A 16,216-nucleotide genomic window follows, 5' to 3' on the forward strand; every position below is an offset into this window, starting at 1 on the left:
ATTTGGCCATAGTTGAAATGTATGGGTTAGCTCAACCTAAATAACCCTTGGAAAATAATCGTTATCAGATCAGAGGGCTTCTTTTATGAAAAACTATTAAACAACCTATTCTGGTGAGGTGCTTTGTGGCATAATATATTGTTAATACAGGTGGTTTCTGGATTTTAGGAACATCCCTTCACCCACCCAGCATAAAGAATTTAACTTCAGGGGCTGTCCACTTACTCTGTAATCATCCTCTATATGTAACTTCCCAAGCTGTATTCTGGAAAGAACTGCTCAGAGGCCCCTTGAGCCACTCTCTTGATACATATAGGGTAGTTAGTGGATTCCAACTCCAGGAAATCATGGAAAAAGCATTTAAAAACAATTAGTGTGAATGCGGAATTGATAAAATCTTTCCAGATAGTTTCACTGTTTTTTTGGTTTAAGTGCCACATAAAAATCTGCATGGTACTTATCATGTTTCCATTAAATAAGTCATGACACTAATGGAATAATGTTTTAGTAAAAATGATCCAACCATAGGCACCATGAAACTATCTTCTTTGTTCCACTCCCTAATGTTCAAATCCAAAGGCAGTACACCATTCAGAATAGCCAGAGGCCTTAATTACCAAACAGAACACTTAAGCTCAAAGCAGGTTTTGAACTGAGAAACAAACAACTAATTGATTTACAAATGACTTGAGGTCCAAAACTTAATTTGTAAGTAACTCAGGGACTTAAATATCCCATGAGGACTATTGACTGGTAGAATCATAAAATAATCATAATAGTAACAATTTATAATGAAGATAGGCCGACAGATTAGTTTTCCTCCTCAAAGGAGACTCTGCTATAGTAAGCTTTTAATGACATTCTCTTTGATTAATGTTTGCATTACCTACAATTTATTGGTCACTTGCTCAGCTGAATCTTTTCAGGAAAAGATTACATATAATGATGTTTCCTCGGTTATATGTCCATAAAACATATCCAGATTACAAACTGGACAATAGAAGACTAATTAGTACTGATGAGCAGATGTGTCTGCCGAGGTGGTACACTAAGACAGACAAACTCACAGCTTAGTTCCTGGAAAATAAATTTATTTGTGATTCCTCACAGAATACCTGGATGGGCATTTAAAGTCTATCCCCAAGGCCCTCTTCCCATATTACAACATCAACACATCAGTCTTCAGAGTTAGATAAAAGGAATCTGATGAGGACCACGTTAACATTTATGTTGAGCTTAAATAAAACATGAAACTAACATCTTGAAAGACTCTGAGTTGAGCAAGGCAGCATTCATACCACGCTATTCAAGAATTATTCATGAAGCTTCAGTGCTTCTCAAGATTTTAGTTGCTTATATCTGATTTTACTTAAAGTTCTTCCTTGCAATGATTGTTTTCAGATATTTCATCTACTGAGATAGGAAGTGTGCAATAACAGGAAGAAACAGTTTGAGCACCTAATGATATCTAAATGCCTTAATTGCCTGATCATCTTCCTTCCTGAGTGTTAAATATCTCTATTTGTTGGAATGGGGAGGGTGTTGATGAAGGAAAGGGGAAGGTTTACATTTCGGAAGAACAGATTAAACAGAATGATCTTACTTAGAAAAATTAAGCCTAATAATCTCTCGGGTTCAGAGTTCAGTAAAGTCTTGGTCATTTTCTAATGACTTTGTCACACATATCTTGGCTTTATCTTTAAGCAAAGACCCAGAGAACACATACCCATTGAACAAGGTTGATAAGGATCCATACTCAAAACTTCCTGGCTGTAACTAGAAGAGAAAGTAATATTTTTCCTTGGGTTTTTCCTCCTCTTTATTCAGAACTTCCTCAGTCTTCAGAAAGAAAGTGAATGTTACAAATTGACCCACCCTGACACCCTTCAGTCCTGAAATGGCTCGGTCCCACCTGGTCTCTGAGAATTACTTGTGGAGCAAGTTTTATCTCCCAGTAAACAACATTCCTCTTCTTCCAAGAATTCCCCATGGTCCTAATTTGCTAAGTCAGAAACCAAAGACCCCTTAGTGACAACAGAGGGTTATATCTATTTCTTTAGTGGTTTATAGTTTTCAAGGCACTTCCACATACATTTACTCATTTGATAATGATGAATATTTAGCTCCATTGAAAGCATATGTTAGACTGGGAAAGGGACTGTGGCAGATGTGACATTTATGGGATTTCACACAGGGCAGAAATTAGCATGAGGAAGCCAAGGCTGTTCAAGTGTGTAAGACTCATAGTCCATAATCAGAGACAGAGTGTCATTTGTATTTACATGCAAGCAGAACTGGAAATGTTGATCATGAAACATTCAGCAGCATTACTTTTCTCTCTCATTTTTTAATGTTGGCATGCATTTTTAACTCTGGTGATATGCAAAATTATTTGTGCAAATTTAAAAGATAGAAAGTGTTTTGACCCAAACTATGCATTAGTTAATAAAAAGAAGAAGAAAAAGAACACCAAGCATAAAAATGTAAAATTATTCTTTCAGTTGGAGTGTTTTACTCAGTTTGAAATTAAAGTTTATTGGTGGGAAGGCAGACTGAAGCAGTTTTTGTGATTAGATGTATATTATGGTATTTATACTTTATAATGACATATAGCTTTTCTCCTATGACACTCAATTCTCTATCATTTTTTTCATGCTGAATTACTGTATCACAATGCTAATGCTTTTTATGAAGAAAAGATCTATTGTATTTTTCAAAGCCATACAAACTACACCTAAAAGATTTTATTTTTCAGAAACAAAATGGTAAATATGTCTCTCTAGATCTTAAATTTATATACCCTTTATAGTTTTTTATGTGAAAATGTGTATTCTATCAAATAAAAAATGTTCAAGGACATTTTTCTGTGAAAATCTGATTCTGAGTATTATGCAGATCTTTTTAAAATACAAGTTTTGGTATAATAAATCATACATTCAGAAAATGTACACAACTAATAAATGGATTAAGTCAACTAATTTTTGAAAAGTCAATATACTTGTTCAATCACAATGCAGATCAAATTTGTACACTACTAGTGCCTCGAAAGCTTCCTTTATGCTCCATCCCAGTCATCATGACCTCTAAAGCAAACTATGCCTACGACATCTTAATATAAATTAATTTTGCCTGTTTAAAAATTTATACCAATGGAGTCATACAATATCTATAGATTTGACTATTTTTCCTAAATGTTTTATTTGTGATATTTATCAATGCTATGACACAAAGAATATAGCAGGGGCTGCAACCTCTTTTCCATGGGATTTTTCTAGCTCAAGTTACTGTGAACAATCTCATATGTATTGATATAACCTTTTTGTTTGTTTCAACTTTAACCACTCTGATAGGTTATAGTGGACCTGTTCATGGTTTTCATTTGCATTTCCCTACTGACGAATGGTGTTGGATATCGGATAAGGTGCCTGACAAAGACTTCTGCCTTTTGTACTAGATTGCCTGGCTTTTTCTAATTGAATTAATGGAGTAAATTGACAGAAGAATTTATAACTCAATTGCTAGATAGGTAGATACATGATAGATAGATAGATAGATAGATAGATATAATGATATAAATAATGAAAAAGTCCTATTTACTCCTGGTAATATTCTTTATTCTGAGATCTATTTTCTCCAACATTAATATCACTACTTTAACTTTCTTTTACTAGCATCTTTTTTTCCATCCTTTCACTTTTAACCCATTTGTGTCTTTATATTTAAAGCCGATTTTTTTTTTTTTTTTTTTTGGGTAGGCAGCATATAGGTAGGTCTTGCTTTTCTTTTTTTTAAATCAAATAGGACAATCCTGATTTGAAAATGGCATTTCTAAACCCTTTACATTTAAAGTGATTATTAATATGGTTGAATCTAAATCTACTATCTTCCTTTTTCTTGTCTATTTCTCAGATTTGTTTCCATCCTCTTTTAATTTTGGATCAATGACTCCATCATACCACTGGTTTGTTTTGTTTTGTTTTGTTTTTTCATTTTGAATAGATTACTTTGCTGTATCTTCCAATATGCTCATCTTTTACAATATCTAATATGCTGATGATCACCTTCAATATATTTTCCATTTCAAGTACTGGCTTAATCTCCAAAGTTTGATTTGGATCTATTTTTTATGTCTTCTGTGAACATGTCCAATTGTTCTTTAGTTTCTTAAGTATATGGAATACAGTTTTAATAATTTTGTTTTATTGCATTAGTCAACTAATTATATCATCTGTGTCAGATGTTAGCCAGTTTCAGTTGACTGTACTCTTTATTATATGTCATTTCTGGGCACTGTTCCCTCTGAATCTTTTTAATGGTTTTATGCTAGCTGTCATTAATTTCCTTACATTTGTGTACTATAGGTACCTGAACATAAGAGGGACCTGTGAAGATATCTGGAGTCTATCTCTGGGCAGCTATCTCCTTTACAGTATTCTGCCATGCAAAATCTATTTGTCTTTGCCTTCCCAGATTCCTAACCCTGACTCAACTCTTAGCTTGATTGGCTTTTTCTAAATTCTTCTTCCTTTCACCATGACATGGAAGCTTTCTACAGGCAGTAAGTCTGGGCAACTGCAGGTATCACCTTGTTTTCCATACCTTTGGGAAAACTAGCCTTCACGGCCCAATCTTGGCTAAAAGTCTCTCTCTCTCTTCTTTTTTTTTTTTTTTTCAAGATTTATTTATTTTTTTATTTGAAAGCATGGGAGAGAGTCAAGGAAGGAGCAGAGTAAGGACAAGCAGACCCCACAATGAACAAAGAGCCAGATGCAGGGCTCGGTCCCATGACACCAAGATCAAGATCTGAACCGAAATCAAGAGTAAGGCACTTAGCCAACTGAGCCACCCAGGTGCCTTTTTAGTAGCTGTTGATGAATGCGTTAAAACAATAGTTCAATTTGTAGAAATAACATTTATGTATAGAAAAGGACACATCTCTTCTTTTGTTAGGCTGCTTGTGTGGAGGACTGGTCAATTTGTTGGTCTGTGAGTAGGTTTTGTTTTGCATTACTTAAGAGTTCACTACAGTTTTCAAATGGTTTGAGGGTGGAATCATGAACCTTCCTTTCGTAGGCCTTAGGCTCTGAGAGTCTGAATGGTTTCTCTCAGCCACTGGTATCACCTCAGTGCCTACTGATGAGTAACAACTGCGCAAGAGAAGAGAAAGAAACCCTAGAAAAACCCAAGCCCTTACACCATCGAGATAGAGGGTTCCTGTAGCGGTAAAGTAGCATGAGAACTGAAATAGATACCTGCTAAAGCACATAGGTTAGGGTAGAAATATGAGGGCAGCGCTGCCTGCAAGAAACCCCCAGACACTCTAGGCCTGGCACTGTGTACCTTTCTTACTCCTGTTCTTTCCTGAAGGCACTTAGTGAAAAGAATTGTCAGGGTAAGGCAGAGTGTCTTTTCTGTCTGTGGCTCTCAGGGATTCTAAATTGCCATGTCAGTTCATCCTTGAACTTTAAAAATTCATTACAAGTTAAGGTGTTTGTGTTGTATTTTTTAAAAATTTAAAAAAAATTTTTTTAAACTCACATCTATCTATCTATCTATCTATCTATCTCTCTATCTATATTTTTTTTTCTTTTTTCTCCTTTTCTACTGCTCCGCTAAGGGTGACAGCAGCCATGAGTTTCTTCTCTCTTAGGATGGGCTCAATACTTTCTCAGATTCCTGGACATTCTCAGGTCTTTGCTGGGATTTACAACCGGGATTTTGTAGGTTATCCATAGTATCACAATTGCCAAGATAGGACATTCTCTTGCAACCTTCTGTATCCTCAGAGAAAGCATAACTCTCTGTCCAGCTATCTTTGATCAAATGCTGCAATGTATATGTAAAAGCACAGAGTATAAATGGTGCCATCTTTCCTCAGAGATCATTGAGCTTTTGTTTGTCTGGCAGACTACTGGAGCATAGCCTGATTGTCTTGATCCAATTAGTAGTTAAATTAATTCAAAGTTAAATTTAAGGCCGTTCCACTTCCTGTATGCCTAACTCCAAGAATAGAACTTTTCTAGGATTTAAACTGAAAGCTTCATGTGTTTACCAGGGCTCATGGTCCCCAGCAGATCCTAGAGCTTGTCTTCCTTCTTTAGCATTGTGAGGTTCCCAGCACTCTGCTAGGTTTTTTGTTTTGTTTTGTTTTGTTTTAATTATGGTCAGTAAGCCACCGTATTGTACATCATTAGTTTTTTATGTAGTGTTCAATGATTCATTAGTTTTGTATACCACCCAGTGCTTATCATAACATGTGCCCTCCTTAATACCCATCACCCTACTACCCACACTAGGCTTTTTAACTTCTAAACCTCAGCTTTCAAAAAAAATTTTCACCTCCTATTCCTTGAATTCAGAAGTTCGCAAATACCTTGTGATCAAACTAAGTAAAATAACAGATTGACTTTTCATGATTCTTCCCCCATCCCCACCCCCGGATCTTTGTTCCTCAACACCTAGAAGTCTTGGGATCTCCCATTCCTATTTTGGGGGTGTTTTTCCAGCCCTGGAAGTCTGCTATGAGTCCTGAAGTACATCATTTTATTTCTGTGCCTCGCTCTGAGAATCAGGAAATGCGCTAAGAGTAAAAGAACACATAAAAATAGTAGCAAATATTTTGTTCAACTCAATGCACTCTTTTTCTCCTGTAACTGGTTTGTTTTCTGATGCCGTCAAAAACTGTTCTATGGTCATTCTGAGTGAAAGATGTGGTATGATACTAGACCCTCTATCAGAGCCTAAAGTGACGATTTTAGCGATAATTTATAATTCAAAATTGTTTTCATATTTGATGGCTTAAACTTCCCACATCATGAAAAGTGATGTGACAGCCAAAGTAATCTATACAAATTTCAGTTTGTTTTAAGTCATTGCATAAGAATTACACTAATACAAAAAGTTGTATTTTCTTAATAAAGATGTAGCAGCTGTCCACTTTTGTCACATATGTTGTAAATAAGAAGATCTAACTTTAACATTGCCTGATTCCTATGACTTGCCCAAGTTTATACCAGCTAACAGAAACTGCTAATTCAAAACTCTAAGTATCTGCTCAATTCAAACTTACATTTATTGCAGTTTTATTTTAAAAATAAAATAAAATAAAATTTTATCTTTTCCTGACATTAACAAATGGAATATTTATCCAAACATTGGGCCAACCTGTAGCAATCTCCAATTCTTCTTTTCCCTTACCGATCACACTAATTCATGTTTTCAGTCCTATGAGTGCCTACTCATTCCAACATTTCTCAAATGTATTCTCTTCTCCTTCCCTCCCACTGCCATTGCTGGGGCTTGGATCCCCACCCTTTCTTGCCTTAATTATTATTCTCTCTCCTAATCTGGCTCCCTGACTGCCCTCTCAGGGCATTGATCTTAAAACTGCTACTTTGAGTTATCTTTTCAAAACATAAATATTACTATTTCACTCCTATTTTAAAGCTTGTTAAAGTTCAATGCATAAAATGAAAAGCAATTTTTTTTTTTTAGGGCAGTAGCCAGTTTGTGTAGGGGTTTTATAACTCAGGCTAACTTTCTTGTCTGAATGTCTGTCCCCAAACCCTATTAGCTACAGTAAACTACTCCTAAATTATATTTACAAGCATAATTATATGTCTTTGTCTGAAAGGCTCTTTGAGTACAAACCCTTTCTTTTCTGAGTCCTCTGAGACTTCCTCTGTAAAGACTTTCCTTAACAGACTACCATTATACATTCCTTCCTCTGTTCTTCCATGGCTCCTTTAGATGGACCTACTATAGGACTTATACATGGTCTATTTGTGAATGTTTATTATTCTCCAGGGATGTCTCCTAATCATTTTCTCAATTTCATCTCTCATTCATTGATTGTATACAGGTCCATGACTCGATCTACAATGTATTCATCAGTTATTCTTGTCTCTTCAAATTCTCTTTCCCTTAAGCTTCAGAATGCTATGTAAATTGCCTTTTTCAATCCCTCTGCTCGATGTTTTACTTATTCCACATGTAAAACTGAACCTGTTATCTACTGATCCTGTTATGTTCTCTATGTCCCCTAATTGTATTACCAGATACCCAGTTTCTTTAGCCAAGAAAAATCTCCAGTTTCTCAATTCTTCCAATTCATTACTGTCCTTTAGTTCCTATATGCATTAACTTGCCAAATTCTGTTGCGCCTGTATCAGAAATGTTATTTAATTCTGCTAACTTCTCTTCATTTTCACTACTATTAGTCTACTTCAAATCATCATTATCTTCTGAAGGGTCATCATTCTAGTAATGTCACAAAGGTTATCAGTTAAAGATGGATCTAATATAACTTCATCTGCTTAAGACCTTAGTAAAATGTCCAAAGATAAAAATTTAGCTCCCAAATTTGATGCAGAAGATATTGAATTAGTTTTCCAGTTTGATCTTGCTTTCACTGCACCCCCTCCTCCTAAAAAACTTTGTATTTACTAACATCCAACAAAAGACATCATATACTCACATTATTTTTTTTCTACCTGAGAGCATGTCTTTCTTCAACTGGCTAATCTTCTCCCATTCACAAGAGGTTAATCACTTTTAAGCTTCCCTGTGAAGACATAAATAATCTCCACAATCATAAATGGTTGCTTCATTCATCCCACAAATATTAATTCACTGTCAACTTTGTATTAGGTACCATTATACGTGCTTAGAACACCTCAATAAATAAAACAACGATTTCTGTCCTTGTGAATCTTATGTTCTAGTGGGAAAGAAAGAAGGGGATTGGACAGGTAGGAGTTTTCAATGATGTGACCAATGAGATGGCCTCCTTGAGGAGGTGACATGTAAACTCAGACCTGAAGGAGCTGAGAAAGTAAAGCAAATGAACCCCTAAGGAAGTGTAGTCTAGGTAAAGAAGCAAGGTAGTACAAAGAACCTAAGGAGGGAGAACATGTGCCATGTTTGAAGAACAGCAAAAACACTGGATTAGAGTAAGTGGAGGAAAAGAGTAAGAGATGGGAGTCATGAAGCTATACAGAGAAAACAATTGTATATGGCCTTGTCAGAATTCTTACCTTAACCCCGAGTAAATTTGTGAGCAATGAGGATTTTGAGTAATAACAAACTACCCTACATTATCAAAGGATAAGGTTGATTGTTCCTAAATAACTTGATACTCATCTTTATTTTAATACTTAACATAATGTATTTAACTGTCATACCGAGTCTCACTTATCTATGTCCCCATATTCCAAAGTTCTCAAGAACAAGAACCATGTTTTCTCTTTGTGTCCATAGATAGATTATACACACCCAGGACACTGCATGTGGCCACTAAGTCCAGATGTAGATTTAATTACAAAATATGGCCTGTATAGGATATTTCAGGCACAGAGATAGATGCTGTTGCATAATAACTCAACTCACAATAGAAGTCAGAGGTAATTTAATGTATGTACTGCTGACAGCACACATTCAATGTAAATTGCTATTTCATTCGCCTATGGATGATAAATAATCATCTTCTGCTACATGCTCCTGAAATATATCTTTCCACATATCACCTGAAATCCCTGTATGATCTGAACAAGACCAGGGATGAGGAGAAAAAAAGGAATTTTGAAGCCCGAAGAACTGTTATTGTCAGACTTTATGTACACTTTAATGTTTTATTTTTCTACAAGAACCCTGAGTGGTACGTAATACTCTTTTCATTTTCATAATGAAAATGGTAATGCTCATTAAGAATTAGAATCTGAACCCAAAACTATCACTTGCAGAGTTTCAATGTCTTTTTGTCTCATTACTCCATTCAGGAGAAACTCTCTACATTAGAGAAAATTTATGCATCTATATTGCAGAGATGGGTATCTTGACATATATTCATAGACCTAAGCACACTTCTATAGCACTTACATGAAAAAAAAATTACTACCACATTTAGGAAAACTGCCTTGTATTTAAAAAGAATGGCTTGTGTCACTGGCCAAAGATGAGATTTTGGCATATCCAAAGAACTGAAGATAGGTCTAGTAGCTTATTTTCCTCAATCTGGAAATTCTGACTACTTCAGTAAGATACCTTATCAATTTCTCACTTTGGCTTAATGTGCCTCTTAGGATGCTTTGAAAGATACATGGGGCTCTAAATTGTAACCTTGGTTCTTTTTACCTTCTCATAGTAGAAATAAACCTCAGTGATTTTTCATTCTCTCTGCCTCTCCTTGTTACCTGAGTGCTCTCCTCGTCCAAGGCCACTCTATTCTCACCTGAAGAATAGTGCCTATCACTTCCTCAAATGGCTCTAGTGAGGGGCAATTCTAAGAGATATATAAGAACAATCTGAACCAACAGTGTATGTAGAGACAGGTAGATAGATATACATATACACACATGCACACATACATACATATACAGGAAAGGCTATTTGTGTGTATGTGTGTATGTATTTATATATAGTTGTTAAAAAACCCTAAACTCCAAGATAAGATAAACTGAGACTGGAATCTCAGCTCTATTATTTGAGTAGCATTAACATCAGCAAGTGGACATGCTCCCTGAAAATCAGTCTTCACAGGAGTACTGTTGACATCCTTAAAAGTTATCAAAAGGATGTAATGATACAAGAAAAAGGATATAATGATACAATAAAATTAAAAGCAATAGTGGAAGCTAATATTTCTCATTTGGTAACGGTAGTTTTTTAACAGTTAATGACTAACTAGGACATACATGTTAATATCTAGTATTTCCATGTGCAAACTGCATTAACTTCAGCAACTGAGTACAAAGTACAGGGTTAATATATAATCAGTTTTCATCATGGAGCACTGTAACATAATCATTTATGCAAACAGGGTATCAGACTCCTTTTTTAAAATAAAGTCATTGCTATACACTGAAAATCTCACAGAATGGCAATGCATCGCCATTTTAAAAGAACTTGCTTCTCAATGCTTCCTCTTGGCAGTTGACTATTCTTTCCAATTTTCTGTGATTTACACATCTGTCCTGTGTGATGGGAAGCCATGTCCATAGGTGGGCAGAGGTGCGCCACACATCGATCTCTGTGACATGCCATTAGCCATCTTCTTTCACTTAATACTATCTGACGAGTCTTGACCAGTTCAATTTTCCCACCGAAGACACTGTGTTTAATAGAATTAGAACTCCCCTGCTCTCATGTCACGTTTTATGTTTAGGCAGATTCAAAGTTGTCTCTTCTTAATTCCCTCTATTTTAGGTCATTTTAGCTAATTCTCAGTTCCTTTTTAATCCCTATATGAAATGAAAAGCAAACACTTCTACTAGCCTGGGTAAAATTTGTCAGTCATTCTTTTGGGAAGTTTAGAATGCTAACTCAACCATGATGTTGAATTGTTCAGAACCCTAGTAATTTGGGATGTTTATCTTTGTTGTTGTTTGCAGCAGAATTATGAATTCATACTTGAAAACGCATCATTTTAGTTTTGTCAATGGAAAATAATTTCAGTTTATTTTGAAAGTTCTTTTTTTCTCTAAATTGACATATGGTAGGGTAAGAAAGTTGTAGTGACCCAGAATCAACTCCTTTCACAGAAAAAGTCTGCAACTTTTTTTGTTTACAATTGAATTTTTTTTTTTTTTTGCTTACTCAGATGAAGTTTCAGCCATAAAACTAAACATCTATTTGTAAACAGACATCAACATTTCCCTGATAAGCAGTCATTTCTTCAGGACTTCATGAATAGAAAGGTTACTAGGGAAGTAGAAGAACAAATTTCATCAAAAACGTTTTTATTGAGAAATAAACACAGTATAAGTCATAGCATTAATATACATTTAATGAATATTAGTTTTTTATTTCTTTCCCTTTTTTTTTTATTAGTTTTTTATTTCTTTTTCCTTTTATTTCCCACTTATGTGATATGAGTGCATTGTGTAAAATCCCTCTCTATGCCCCAATGTTTTTGTATGAGCCAACAAACACTTCTTTATCAAAACTTAATCTTTTTCATCTTCCTGTGAATTTCTCTCTCTCCGAAGTCTCAGACCCCTGTCCTTCTCCTTAGTTCAAGATGACATATATACTTCATTTTGCTGATCTGTCTTTGTAATCTCATGTCTATTTTGATTTCCCATATGTACAAAATCCAATTTTCTTTTCATCTATTAACATTATCTACTGTCAATGTAATTCTTAGACCAGAAGAACCTTGAAGTGTAGAGTAAAATTTTTTCTTCGCTACATCAGGTTGTCTGAAGTTTTTCTTAATTGATGTATTTGTTTCCTCTTGCCGCTACAATAAGTTAACATAAATTTACCTATTTAGAACAACATCAATTTATTATCTGAAGATTCTATAGGTCAGAAGTCTAAATGGGCTAAAATCAAAGTGTTAGTAGGACTGATTTTCTTCTGAGAGCTCTAAGGGAGAATCATGTCCCTGCCTTTGTATATTCTAAAGGGGGTCTGAATCCCTTGGCTTGTGTCTTTTACCTTCCTATTCAAAGCCAGCAGCATAGCATCCTCAACTATCTCTCTGACTGACCCTCTTAGAAAGCCCTCTGCAATTACATTAGGCCAACTAGAACAATCATGGATAATCTTTCCACCTCAAGATCCTTGATTTAATCATATCTTCAAAGAGCAAAGTTTTTTTTGCTATGCAAGATAGTATATTCAGAGGTTCCGGGGATGATGACATGGATATTTGGAGGGATAATATTCTATCTACCACAGATGATAACCAATCTCATATCTCTCATTATATTTCCATTAAGTGTTGAGACCACTTTTACATGTAAAATGTAATACAGATTTATACACATTATTTTTTGTTGTGGTTTCATTTCCTCATATCCCTTAAAATTTAAAATTCCAGGAAACATTGAAATCTTAATCTCTTCAATTCTATTTTGTGATACTTGAAGATATCCCTACTTCTTAGACACCTTTTGATTCCTACAATGTCCAACATGAGTTCAGTTTGTCAAATTGAATTTAAAAGTGTTGTGAATGACTATGTTAAACTATGAGTCAGAGCAACAGAAGCAATGAATAACAGAGTTACTTTGTTAAGTGATTTTGTTGTTACCAGGTGGAATAATTTTGGCAATAGTATAAGCCCAATCTGTGATCTTTCACCAAAATTAAGTCTGGAAAGTGAGTGGTAGAATATTTTCTAAACAGGTGTGTTTTTCTAAGACAGGATACAGTCAAATTTGAGAGGCAAATACTTATCACAGCTGTTGAGAAAAAAAATTAGAGTCATTTGAGTCTAATCTTTAATCTTAGTTGCTTTCTAAGATCATTGTTGGGATCAGAGGGTGATTAGTGTGCTTCTGTCTCATATGGAAAGATTTAAACTCTCTACAGACTATAGTCCAAACCACTGACAATAATTAGCTTGTTTGCTGCCTATGCTCAGAATTAAAGTAGGAATTAGTCATAAAGAATAACAATATCCCTGTTCTCAATTTCTGGATGGGAGGAGAGTTTTATTAATTTGGGGACTATGGTTAGGGAGAATAACAGAGAACATGATATATGATTTCTTCAAATTCAGAGAAAAACGGCTGAGTTTTTCCACTGATCATGATCATCACCATGCCTCCCACCCATAAGCATTTCAAAGACCTAGAAAGATATTCTGAATCTGAGAGAAAGTGAAAGAAAACAACAACAACAAAAAAAATTAAAGGAGTTTCTGCAAGGAGAAACTATCCTGTTTGGAAGAAATAAAAACACAATATTTTAAAGTTCAAAGTACTGTCCTATTTGTTTCCAAGAGTAACACCCATGGCCTCCCTAAGAGACATTCACTAATATCCTCAATTTTCAAATACAGACACTAAGCAAAAGAGGTTAAGTGACATGAAAAATGCAAAATCACAAATATGAATAAATATTTATGTGTCTAAAAAGAGCATTAAGAAAACTCATTAATTTTTAAATAAATAAATTGTTACATTAGCCATCAAAAAATACCCATCATATTGAAAACATGTTTTAGATTAAGTTTTCTGACTTTGCAATAGCCGTTAAGTAGGCACTAATGTTTGCTGAAAAAGGATACTCAATTTTAAACTAAGTAAGTTACTCATGGCCAAATTATTAGAAAAGCCAACTATAAAAAGTCTTCCAACTTAATATAAAAACTGACATTTTAAAGCTTTTTAATGTATTTGATGTGATGTACATTTAGACCTCTGAAAATCAATGTGCCTGACTAGTACCTACAAAGATTAAAAATAAAATTTACCTCCTTCCTATTTAATGTATTTTATAAAAATTTTATTTTTTTTTTCAGGATATCTATTTTATAACCTGCTGTCATCAGTTAACAAAATATAGTAAAGTTAAACCTCAGTTACAAGGAGTAGGATTCTGGGCAAAGAAGAACAATGTTTGGACAAGACACAATAGTATGTTTCTGAAAGACCAGTGTGATAGTTACATACATGTCAACCTGGCTGGAATACAGCACCAGATCTGGTAAAACATTCTGAATGTTTCTGTGAGATATTTTGTGATGACATTAACATTTAAATTGAAGAATTTTGAGTAAAGCAGATTGTTCTCCATAATATGATGGGTCTCATCTAATCAGCTGAAAGCCTAAATTAAACAAAGCTTGACCTCCCACAAGAAAGAGGGAATTCAGGCAGCAGAGGACCTTTGGGCTTGAGTTGCAGATGCCAGATTTACCAGCCTCTGTAATTGTGTGAGCCAGTTCCTTAGCATAAATCTCCCTAAATATATATGCACACTCAATTGGCTCTGCTTCCCTACAGAACCTTGACTAATACAGAGAGAAGGGGGTGATTTATGACCCAAAAAAAGATGAAATAGAACACACTATTCAATACACCACAAGGAAGAGTGACTTGCATGGGTGAGACAAGGAAACTAACATCTCTTAGCTACCACGAATTTCACTTTTTGCTTCAAAATTTAACCCCCTTAGCCTTCTTTTTTTTTTTTTTAAGATTTTATTTATTTATTTGACAGAAATCACAAGTAGGCAGAGAGGCAGGCAGAAGGGGGTGGGGGAAGCAGGCTCCCTGCTGAGCAGAGAGCCAGATGCAGGGTTTGATCCCAGGACTCTGGGATCATGACCCAAGCCGAAGGCAGAGGCTTAACCCACTGAGCCACCCAGGAGCCCCCCCCACCTTAGCCTTCTTAAGAGATATTGTCACTTTCAATTTTCAAGTATCAAAGCCTGATAAGATGATATTATTTTAAATCTCTTTTAATATAGATAATAGATCATGAGATATCTATATTTATATATAGATAGAGCAATAGAGAGCATGAGGCTCTATATATTAAATATATATTAAAATATATATAAATAAAATATAAAATTAAAAATATATTAAAATATAGAGCCTCATGCAACCACAAAATTTCAAATACCACCGAATACTACCACTACCATCTAACCAGATATTTTTAGGTATCAAGCTCATATGTCAAGGACAAACTGTTACATTAAACTCAAGATGCATTACTAGTATGTTTCACAGTTGAAGATCCCTAGAATTCATGTAGAGTGTCATAAGTACAAGTGACATATATGGCATTCAGGTATCATTTATATGTAGTTCTAAATCACTGCACATATAGCTGAGTCAATTACTGAAAATTAACATGCTGGGGGTGGTGATTTCATACCTACAGACACCATTCGGGCTCTTGCAATGGAAAGAAACCTTCTCCAATGGCCCCTCTGTAGCTGTGGTTTATTACCTCGATGATTTTGTTGCTTGTTGTAACCCAATATGTATGTTAGTATACCTTAAGGAATAGGTTGTCATCCGATTTATTAGTTGGAGTATCTTACATCTTTCAATGGTAGGGAAAATTTTATATTGACATATCCAGAGTTTTTATTGAAGTTATATTAGTCCTATCTATCAGAGATATGCTAGAAAATCTATAACTTCCACAAAATGTTGCCCATGTGAGCAATTCAGTTTATGAAGTGCAATCTTCTAAGGCAGGCTTAGGGCCTCGTGATTCATTTTTCAACCTATGTGATGTTAATGATTTTGTCAAAATAAAAACTAATATACAGTTCTATGTCCATCATCAAATTATGCCATTCAATTTATAGCTTACACTATGAAAAAAGACATCCAGATATGGAGGTCTGAGGAGCAGGAAATAGCTCCAGTCTATGCAATTCTCCTTCCTTTTGACACAGATATTTGTAGTAGGTGAGAAGTTATTTGGCTTATTATTATACTGGGAATTTTTTAGAACAGAGTAA

This window comes from Martes martes (genome assembly GCF_963455335.1).
Source record: "Martes martes genome assembly, chromosome: 17".
Classification (NCBI taxonomy): domain Eukaryota; kingdom Metazoa; phylum Chordata; class Mammalia; order Carnivora; family Mustelidae; genus Martes; species Martes martes.